The following is a 10,722-nucleotide window of genomic DNA, read 5'->3' as shown; positions in this document are numbered from 1 at the left end:
TCAGATACAGTTACATACAAACATACAGTACACACTGCTGCTCAAAGGTTAGAGGTCAGTTAGAAAAGTCCCTGATTTTAGTAAAAAATTGGCTTTAATGTAATATCACATGAAGGTTATCAGTAATGTTTTCACAGGTTTAATCAAATCATTCATCATCCATAAGTTGTGATGGAAAAATGTCTGCAAGCGTGCAGGAGCCCATTTTTAGAGACAATCACTCCTGTGTTATAATGTTCATTGAAGTTTATCAGGTGAGATGACCAATAGATGATAAGAAATATACTCTTACTAATTATTAGAGTTGAAAAGTACTTTGCTAAGCAAAATTAAATGAGGTTAGGCTGCAACTTGAAACGTTTACATAAAAGGTTCAGTTGGTGATGTATGTGAGTTTCACACATTAGAAATCTGTGTTTATCATTTTTTTTGGTTTTATTCTGAGTTTAGTGTTTATTTGTGAGCGTTGTTTTTATTTGCACTATTTTACTCTGTTTGTATCACATATTTTTAGTCTTTCATTTTTTACATTGTTTTAATCCACTGTGGATTGGCTGGGCATGGGACAAATGAGCTGATAGTGATCACCTGCTGAGGCATGTGTGTGTCCAGTGGTGTCCGTTCAGCTGTTTAAAGGTCATATTAAAAGGAAGCAAGCTGAGCACTGGAAGGAGAGAGGCCCTAGATTGGAAGAGGAACGCATGAAGGCCAGGTGGAAAAGAGGGAGCCGCTGTGTGATTGTGGGGGTGCGACGCCTCATCTGGAGACCCGTCAGCGTGATGTGGTCACCCAGTCCCGACAGCAGGAACGGCGACAGTAGGAGACAACGCGTGTGATTGACATCAGGGCAGATGTATACCACTGCCTGCATTTGTGAGTATTATCTCAAATCTTAAATATGTAAGACTGCGTTCTTCCATTTGCGCAACATCTCTAAAATTAGAAATATCCTGTCTCAGAGTGACGCTGAAAAGCTAGTTCATGCATTTATTACTTCCAGGCTGGACTACTGCAATTCATTATTATCAGGATGTCCAAAAAACTCACTGAAAAGCCTTCAGCTAATCCAAAATGCTGCAGCAAGAGTACTGACAGGGACTAGAAAGAGAGAGCATATTTCTCCTGTTTTGGCTTCCCTTCACTGGCTTCCTGTTAAATCCAGAATTGAATTCAAAATCCTGCTCCTCACATACAAGGTCTTAAATAATCAGGCCCCATCTTATCTTAATGACCTTGTAGTACCATATCACCCTATTAGAGCACTTCGCTCCCGCTCTGCAGGCCTACTTGTTGTTCCTAGAGTATTTAAAAGTAGAATGGGAGGGAGAGCCTTCAGTTTTCAGGCCCCTCTTCTGTGGAACCAGCTTCCAGTTTGGATTCGGGAGACAGACACTATCTCTACTTTTAAGATTAGGCTTAAAACTTTCCTTTTTGCTAAAGCATATAGTTAGGGCTGGACCAGGTGACCCTGAATCCTCCCTTAGTTATGCTGCAATAGATGTAGGCTGCCGGGGGATTCCCATGATGCATTGAGTTTTTCCTTTCCAGTCACCTTTCTCGCTCACTATGTATTAACAGACCTCTCTGCATTGAATCATATCTGTTATTAACCTCTGTCTCTCTTCCACAGCATGTCTTTTATCCTGTCTTCCTTCTCTCACCCCAACCGGTCGCAGCAGATGGCCGCCCCTCCCTGAGCCTGGTTCTGCCGGAGGTTTCTTCCTGTTAAAATGGAGTTTTTCCTTCCCACTGTCGCCAAAGTGCTTGCTCATAGGGGGTCATATGATTGTTGGGTTTTTCTCTGTATCTATGAAGCGCCTTGAGGCGACTTTTGTTGTGATTTGGCGCTATATAAATAAAATTGAATTGAATTGAATCTCACTGTTGTTCACTGGGTGCAGCCATGTTGGGAGAGGGTCGCCATGGCTATAAGCCAGGGCAGCTTCCGCGATGATGGTTCTGGCTCCTATTTGTTTTAACTTACAGGTGATGGCGTGAGGGGAGCCGCAGTGGTATCGAGCGACGGACTCCAATGCAGAATGCGAACTGGGCTGGAATGTGATGGGCCCAGTGGACGGACGAGACTGGGACAGGAGGCTCCTCGTCTGCCTGGCACGAGGCTGGCGTGGCGCCCGCTCAGCAAGAGGAATTTCTGTCCAGCTCAAGAACACACAAGGAATATTCATCCTGGGTTGTGGGACTGGGTGGGATTTTGTGCATGAAGAGAACTGTATTTTTACCAGTTTTAGAATAATCTTATCTAGTCTCGATGGGAATTTTAGCATATTGAGAAAAATGTTGTGAATTGGCTTGATTTAAATCAAATTGAACTGCATTTAATTAAAGCCAAATATAACTTGTAATCAAATCTATTCAAATGTAAAGTCATCTCACTCAATTTGGACAACTAGCACTGAAAAATACACTGACATCCTTTGTTTCCCAATTAGCAGATCAGAGGTTGCTGTTTTATTTGTCACTCCATACTTGAATGGTTTTATCCTGTTTATAAATAAACATTTAAAAATGACATTGCTTCATTGTATGATTAATTCTTTGTCTGTGTTAGTCCTTTAAATGTTGTTCCTCCATAATTATTCTGGAGTCTTTACAGTGTTCAGCGACTGCTGTGATTTGGTGCTACATATATAAACTTGAAGTGAATGAATCCACCTGTTCACAGGAGATCACAGGAAGATGACACCAAACATCAGAAGATGTTATCGTGCGACACAGTAAAAGGGTGGTTTCTTGGGATTAAAAGCACATAATAAACTACAGCAGAAGCTCACATAAAGCAGGAAATAAGCAGGCAGCACTTCATCTGCTAATGCACGTTTTGCACTTTTATTGTTGTCTCATTCACTAACAGTTCAATGGTGCAAGATTACCATACACAGAATTAGGATATCGGCATGACACATCTATGCTGTACAGCGAATGGATTATAATCATTACAAATACAGTAAACATATTTACATTTTAGTTCAAGCTCCATACAACATAGATATTTACAAAGTATGAAAATGAAACCGGTCTGACAAATAATAAACAGCGTTAATGACGGGTTTTTTCTCCTTTTCTTTTGGTGAACAAATCTGAAAGGGGGCGGGGTTAACTGATATTAATTGTCAGAGGGGGAAAATATCATGGCTAGTTTTGTTTGAAAGGCATCAGCGGAAAAACAAACACACACACAGAAAAAAGTGATGAGGTGAAGAAAGACACATCAAGTGTCCTGTCGTTTTAGATGTGACAAGCTACTTTGTATAGTCGTATATCCCTTATATTAGAACAAATTAAAATGAGTTAAAATACACCTTTATTTTGATAGAGTTCAGATGGATGCATGACTAATGAGTAGATATCCCCCCCCCCCCCCCCAAAAAAAAAAACAAACAAAAAAAAACAAAACAAAACAAAAAACCAACAGACTTCTAATTCACTCAAACCGCTTTCTAATAAAGAGGAAGCACTAATGTAACTCACCTCCTCAGTCGAAGTGCAGGGGGTTACATTTTAGGTCTTCTTCCCCCCCCCTCTCTCTCTCTCTCTTGCATTCAAACCCTCTCTTAGTTCACACTAGAACAGCCACACCATCATTTGTTTTGTTTTGTTTTGTTTTTTATAATGTCTTTTTTATTAGTTTTTCTGTTTTCACAAATAGTACATAATTACATAACATAATAAAGTGTACAATTCAGAACCAAAAATAAATAAATAAATAAACAAAACAAAAACAAACAGTCTGATAACTAAGCATAGAACAGCAGCTCAGTTCCGTCTAAAAAAATTTAAAAAAATAAATAAATAAATAAAGAGGGAATACAATACAGTACAATACCTGTGGTCCCATTAGTACCACAGGTATTGTGTTGAACACTCAAGAGAATCCTTGTAACATAATATTAGAAACGTCAGGTTCCACATAATTCAAGTATGGACCATCATTTGGTTTAATATGAGTGGAACAACTAAACCGCACAGACTATTTGACCAGTTAGTTGAACCTTTTATTAATATGTGCAAAGAGCTGCAAACTAATATATATACACTGCAAACAATAAATACATAATCCAAAATAAAAACACCTCTGCAAATGAAGTGGAAACGTTTGCTCTGGCGGCGCTTCGCATCAACATGTATATGAGGCACTTTTGAGATTTGATCTGTGCATAGGTGCATCTTTGATGTGCAGCTCAGAGATCCACAATCCAGCACGCTTCTGTTTCTCTGACCGTCAGGCTGGCTGACCCGAGGTCACGTCAGAGCTTTGTTTTTTATCTATATGTAACAGACAGTCGGTTCCTCTCCTTCCACGCATTTCATACGACACAGCAGGCAGACTGCTGGTTGGTTGACCAGAGTATTTTGATGTCTGTCATTAACACATCTCGAGAGGCGTAGGCGTAACGGGTCTGTCCATAAATAGCTTTTCTTTTCGGATTTTTCTTCAGGATGATGTGAAGAACATGTATAATGAATATGACAGTAATATTTACCTTGATGAGATAGTTTGTTCCTGCTACCACCTGACTCCTGTACTTAAGAGCAAGGAATGCCACATATTTCTTATTTGTCCTTTGCTCTGCTTGGCTCTTGACCTTTGTTTGAATAAAATAAAATTTGATATGAATCCAGACTGAAATTCAGAGTGAAGAGTTTTGTGTGTAGAGACTGCAAAAAATTAAAGTAGACTAAAGCTCACCTGATTACAGATCTTCCAGATCTCTGGAGTGGCAGGCATCGTCTCTGTGAATCCTCCACTTAACACTTTAGCCATTCTGAAGGTTTGTTCAAATAAAGAGTTGTGAACGTTTGCCTTTAGGTGTTTCTGATGTGTCAGTACAGGTGGTTCACACACATATTTATACTGTATAACATCCCTGGAAAGGGTGGAGCATTTTAAGACTGAGTCATGGTCTATGGTATATGGTATATGGTCCAAATGTTGATGATCCCTCATTCTTTCACGGTTTTTTCAGTGCACTCTCTGAACACTTAGATGGCACACTTGTGCTTGGAGGCGACCTCAACCTTGGACTGAATGAAGAAATGGATAGGCTCAATACAGCAGGAACTCAGCGTAATTGGCAGTCCACAAATATAATCAAACAGTATATGAGCGACTTTGGTCTTTGCGATGCATGGCGCTCCCTTCACCCCACCAGTAAGGAATATACTTTTTTTTCACATGTTTATCACTCCTACTCTCGTCTAGATTATTTTTTGGTCAGCAGCTCACTGCTGAGTGACGTTTCAGACACTGAGATTCACCCTATAGCTGTCAGCGATCATGCTCCTGTATCTTTAACACTAATGCACAAGAATAATACTATGCCAAGTAAAAACTGGAGATTTAATACATCACTGCTTAAAGATGAAGACTTTATTAAATATTTTAAAAAAGAGTGGACTTCATATTTAGACTTTAATGACACTCCCGGAACATCAGCTTCTGTTTTATGGGAAGCAGGGAAAGCTGTGATGAGAGGTAAAATAATTTCTTTCTCATCACATAAAAAGAAAAAAGAAAACAAAAATATTCAGGAATTGGAAAAAAACATCAAATCACTAGAAGAAGCCTACGCGTCCCACCAAGATCAGGAAACATTGAACAAAATACAAAACTAGAATTAAATGAGATAATTGATAGAAAAACAAAATTCTTAGTACAAAGACTACGCTTACAAAATTATGAACATAGTAATAAATCCGGTCAATTTCTAGCAAACCAGCTAAAAATAAATAAAGAAAAAACAACTATATGTGCTGTTCAAGATTCATCTGGGAACACAATATATGAACCGAAACAAATAAACAACATTTTCAGGGATTTCTATAAAACGTTGTATTCACCACAAATAAACCCATCTAAAAAGGAAATTGATCAATTTTTAGACAACATAACTCTCCCAAAATTATTAGAAGCTCAAGCAATGGCACTGGATTCGCCACTGACATCAGGTGAACTCCAGGAAGCCCTGATAAGTATGTCCAATAATAAGGCTCCAGGTCCAGACGGCTTTTCTGCAGAATTCTACAAAGAATTCTGGACGATTCTAGCACCAGTTTTTTACAGAATGTTGTTAGAAATCAAAGAAAAGGGCAGACTTCCATCAAATATGAATTCTGCAAACATTAATCTCCTGCTAAAACCAGGCAAAGACCCTGTATATCCCTCAAGCTATCGTCCAATATCCCTTATTAATGTAGACCTCAAAATAATCTGCAAAGCTCTCTCGAAGAGACTAGAGAAAATAACCCCCCTCTTAATTCATCCTGACCAAACTGGTTTCATAAAAGGTAGGCACTCATCAACAAATACACGTAGATTACTTAATTTGATAGACTACTCATACAGTAAAAACCTTGAAACTACAATATTTTCCTTAGATGCAGAAAAAGCGTTTGACAGAGTTAACTGGAAATTTCTATTTGCAACTTTACACAAATTTGGTTTTGGATCTTCTTTCATCAACTGGTTAAAAATATTATATAATTCCCCAACAGCTTGTGTCAGAACAAATGACCAGACATCCTCCAGCTTATGTCTCCTGAGGGGCACCAGGCAGGGATGCCCACTCTCCCCTTCACTGTTTGCAATTTTTATCGAACCACTAGCAGCAGTAATTAGACAGAATTCAGCAATTAAGGGCATAAAATGCAAGAACGTGGAACATAAAATCAGCCTTTATGCTGATGATGTGTTACTCTTTCTCCAAAATTCACAAACCAATATCTCTGGGATGATTGAATTGATAAACTCTTTTGCAAGAATATCAGATTACTCAATTAACTGGTCAAAATCTACAGTCCTTCTAATAGGAAGGACTGTAGATTTTGACCAGTTAATTGAGTAATTGCTGCTTCCATAATTCCTCTTCTACTCCACTGCAATCGGGAAATATAAAATATTTAGGTATTAATATTTCTCCCAAGCTTGCAGATCTAACTAAATTAAACCATACCCCACTTTTAAAGAAAGTAGAAGGTGATCTGGCTAGATGGAAATGTCTACCCATATCACTCATGGGAAGGGTTGCTGCTATAAAAATGATGGTATTACCAAAAATAAATTATTTATTCTCAATGATCCCAACTAAACCGCCGCAAGATTGGTTCAGATCTCTAGATTCATATATGTCCAAATTCCTTTGGAAAAATAAGCCCCCACGTATAAGCTTAAAAACACTACAAAAGACCAAGGATAAAGGAGGATTAGAACTACCTAACTTTCAGCACTACTTCTTAGCCAACAGGCTTCAGTTTATCTCAGGATGGCTAAAACATACCCTTTTAGATGAACCTTGGCTAGATGTAGAACAAGCACTTTGCAATAATCTAGAGATTTCAGATCTAGCATTTATCAGCTCAAACATCCAACGACATGAATGCTTCAAAAGCATCAACATCAGCTCTTCTCTGACAGCATGGTGGGAGTTTCTGAAGTTGACAGAGTCTTCATTAATCCCATGCAAACGTACACCTATCTGGAACAACCCTGACATATTACAAAACAATAATATGATAAACTTTTCAGATTGGAATGGTAAAGGAATCAAATATGTAGAACATATACTAGAAGGAACAGAATTTATTTCATTTGACAGACTAGTTACACAATATGGGATCAACAAGAAAAGATTTTTAGAATATCAACAAATTAAATCCATAATAAAAAAGAAATTTAAACCGGGTCAAGTTGAACTACAAACACCACCAAGTGTGGTTCAATTTTTTACTCTTAAAACCCCCAAATTACTATCCAAAATATACAGAATGCTTTCTAAAACAGATGAATCAATATCACTTCCTATTGCAAAATGGGAAGCGGATTTATCAGTTAACTTAGACCAAAACTTCTGGTCTCAGATTTGCTTAAAAACCTTTCATCTAATCAAAAATCCCAGTCTTCAATTAATTCAATACAAAATACTACATAGAGTGCACTATACAGGTCATCGGATGTTCAAGATGGGCTTTGTATCTACCAACAACTGCTCACACTGCCAAACCAATTCACCGGACAATATCCATGCTCTTTGGTTCTGTCCACCAGTTCAGAAGTTTTGGCGCGAGATATGTGAAGACTTATCAAAGTGTCTGAAATGTAACATTCCAACTTCCCCCTTAGTGTGTTTGTTGGGCAGCTTAGATAATGTCACTTCAGAAAAGAATATAGCCCATATGGTTTTCACTGCCCTATGCATAGCCAAGAAAACAGTCCTCATGAACTGGAAAAATAAAAACAATCTTAATTCTAACCAATATAGAAATTATCTATTAGATTACATTAGTCTTGATACAGCCTCTGCCACCACATCAGATCAATCGCTCTGGGCTCCTCTGATCAGCTCCATCACCTAGTGGGGGTGGGGGGTCATATTTTGGTCTCGCCTTCACTGTTGTGATTGGTGTGGGGGTAGGGTCAGGCTTAGGGCGTCGGGGGGTTCCCCGGGAGCATCTTCCTTGGGGGGCTCAACCCGGGGTAGCGGTCATGGCCAATTAGGGGCTCTGTTGGCTCTTAGGTGACGGTTTCCTCGTGGCTACGTGCAGCGGGGCTAGGGGAGGGTCTGTGCTGACGGACCGGGGTTACTGACCTGGTAGCCTGGCTGCCCCTGGGTGGGTCCGGGACGGGCGTGAGGTTCTGGGGGCGCTCCGGCTCTGGCCTGGGGCCCTGGCCGGGCCTCGGGGGCCTGGGTCCTGGTTGGTGTGTTGCCGGGGTTGTGGGCCGTTGGGTATATGGGGGCCCACCACTGGCGCGGGGTGCCGCCGGTGCGCCGAGCCACCTGGGGGGCTCTTCAACTGGTGGGGGAGGGTTGTCACATCTTGCAGGAGCTTTCCTCTCTCAGGAACTCTCTCTGCAAGAGGGGGAGATACAGGAGAGGTGGAGGAAGATCTCAGCCTGGGCGTCTATTGTCTTATGTAGTCTGGAAGATGAGTGGATGATGGGGTGGGTGCAGTTTTCTCTGTGGTGGGGTTGGGTGGACTGCCCCGGGCTCTGTGGGGCCGGGCGGCGCCGCTGCGCTGGGCCCCGGTTCGGATGGGCCTGGGCCCCCCTTCCCTGGCGGGTCGCGGAGTATGGGGGTGCCTACTGGGGTCAGCGGGGGAGCTGGCCCCAGGGAGGGGTCACTTGCCCCTCCCTTCCTTCCCTCCCCATCTCCAGCTGCCTCCCTCTTCCCGCTCCACCACAACCACCCACACATGCAGGGCCTTGGAGTAGGGGTGTGTCACCAGGGTGCAGAGGAGGTAACCCCCCCTCTGTCCCCTTCTGGCTGCCTCTGCCTCAATTTTATCCCGCAACTTAGACATTCACATTACTCACACTCTCATTACACATACATATAGGATCTTGGGGGTGGGCACGCTACACGGAATCCCAATTACCATTACCATCAGGGTGTACACCTCACCCCTGGCGTCGTTGCCCACCTCTCAATTTTAAATACACGTAGACATTGAGGGCTAGCAGGAGGGACTATGCGCCTACCTGCTGCTCTCTGGCAGGTAGCTCCATGCCCTCCTGGGTTTTAAATGCACCTTAGAACACACATACATCAACACTACAATGAGCGGGTGGAGGGAGGTTAGGAGTCTTCTCTCACCCTCGTTCTCTGCGGTCTGCTGGAGCAGGGGGGCTAGGAGGAGGAGTTGGCCGTCCGACTGGGGTCCGGAATGTGGGGCCTCCCTGCTGCTGCGGAGTCGGGGCGGTCTGCTTCTCCCCACCGCAGGGAAAAAGGGTAACACAACCTGGGTCTGGGTGCAGTTCCCCCCTCCAGGGGCAAGGGTACCTAGACCCGGTTTGTAGAGTACGCTTGGGGAGTGTGATTGTGTGTACAGTGTGTGAGTCATCAAAATATTTAGGATTTTTTTCCCCCCTCAAAACCTTTTTGACTTTGCAAAAAGCTCTGCAACAATTTAGGCCTAATGTATAGAAATATTTCAGAAAATGAAACGTGAAAATGTTTTTGAAACTTTATAGAAAATAACACTTGTTAAACTCTATTATTCATCAAAGAAAATGTAAAAATCTGATAACACAGCTCCAACTACTGTATAGTCCAGTAAAGTCACACTACTTACATTTAGCAACCGTTTTATTAGGTACACCTGTTCCACTACTTGTCAGAGGAATCAGTCTTTACATCAGCAGCAACTCAAAGGCATGTAGACATGGCCAAGACAGCCTGCTGAAGGTTGAACTGAGCATCAGAATAAGGAAGAAGATGTCTAAGCGTGGCATGGCCATTGATGTCAGAAGCGTGTGAATATTTCAGTCACTGTTGATTTACTAGGATTGTGTGCAGGCTACATTTCGCACAGACTCATCAAAACATTTTACTTAACAGCCTCCATAGTCACCAGATCCCAGTCCAGCAGAGCATCCTTGGGATGTGCGTGGAAGGGAAATTTGGATGAACAGCTGTGACACAAGACTGAGACCATGTATTTCTATTTGTTGCAGGTAAACCTCTTACAGTGTGTTAGTTTAATTGCTCTTTCATACATATTAGAATATACGATTGAAAACATTAATGCAATGCTGGACAGTATTCCGAAAAGTGAGCAATCTCAAATTGTGACTGAAAAAAGTACAATTGTTCTGATGATTTGTCAGATTCAAGTGAGAAGTGCATAAACGCTACATAGCAGGAGGCTTCTCTGCAGCTCATAAATGACAGTTCACTTGACCACAGTGCTGGCTGCTGAAGTACCGAG

At 41.6% G+C, this 10,722-nt stretch overlaps 1 long non-coding RNA gene across 1 annotated transcript; it reads left to right on the top strand.

Annotated features, from left to right (window-relative positions):
• Positions 1-372: 372 nt before the first annotated feature.
• LOC148101453 (uncharacterized) lies at positions 373-1,871 on the top strand. The gene is made up of 2 exons (XR_015719570.1): positions 373-873; positions 1,631-1,871. It is a non-coding gene; the product is annotated as an uncharacterized LOC148101453 (long non-coding RNA).
• The last annotated feature ends 8,851 nt before the right edge of the window (positions 1,872-10,722 follow it).

This window comes from Neolamprologus brichardi, chromosome 9 (assembly GCF_056152115.1).
Source record: "Neolamprologus brichardi isolate AB-2024 chromosome 9, ASM5615211v1, whole genome shotgun sequence".
Taxonomy (NCBI): domain Eukaryota; kingdom Metazoa; phylum Chordata; class Actinopteri; order Cichliformes; family Cichlidae; genus Neolamprologus; species Neolamprologus brichardi.
Note: the sequence above shows the minus strand (reverse complement) of the source record. Positions and strands in the feature narration are given on the sequence as shown.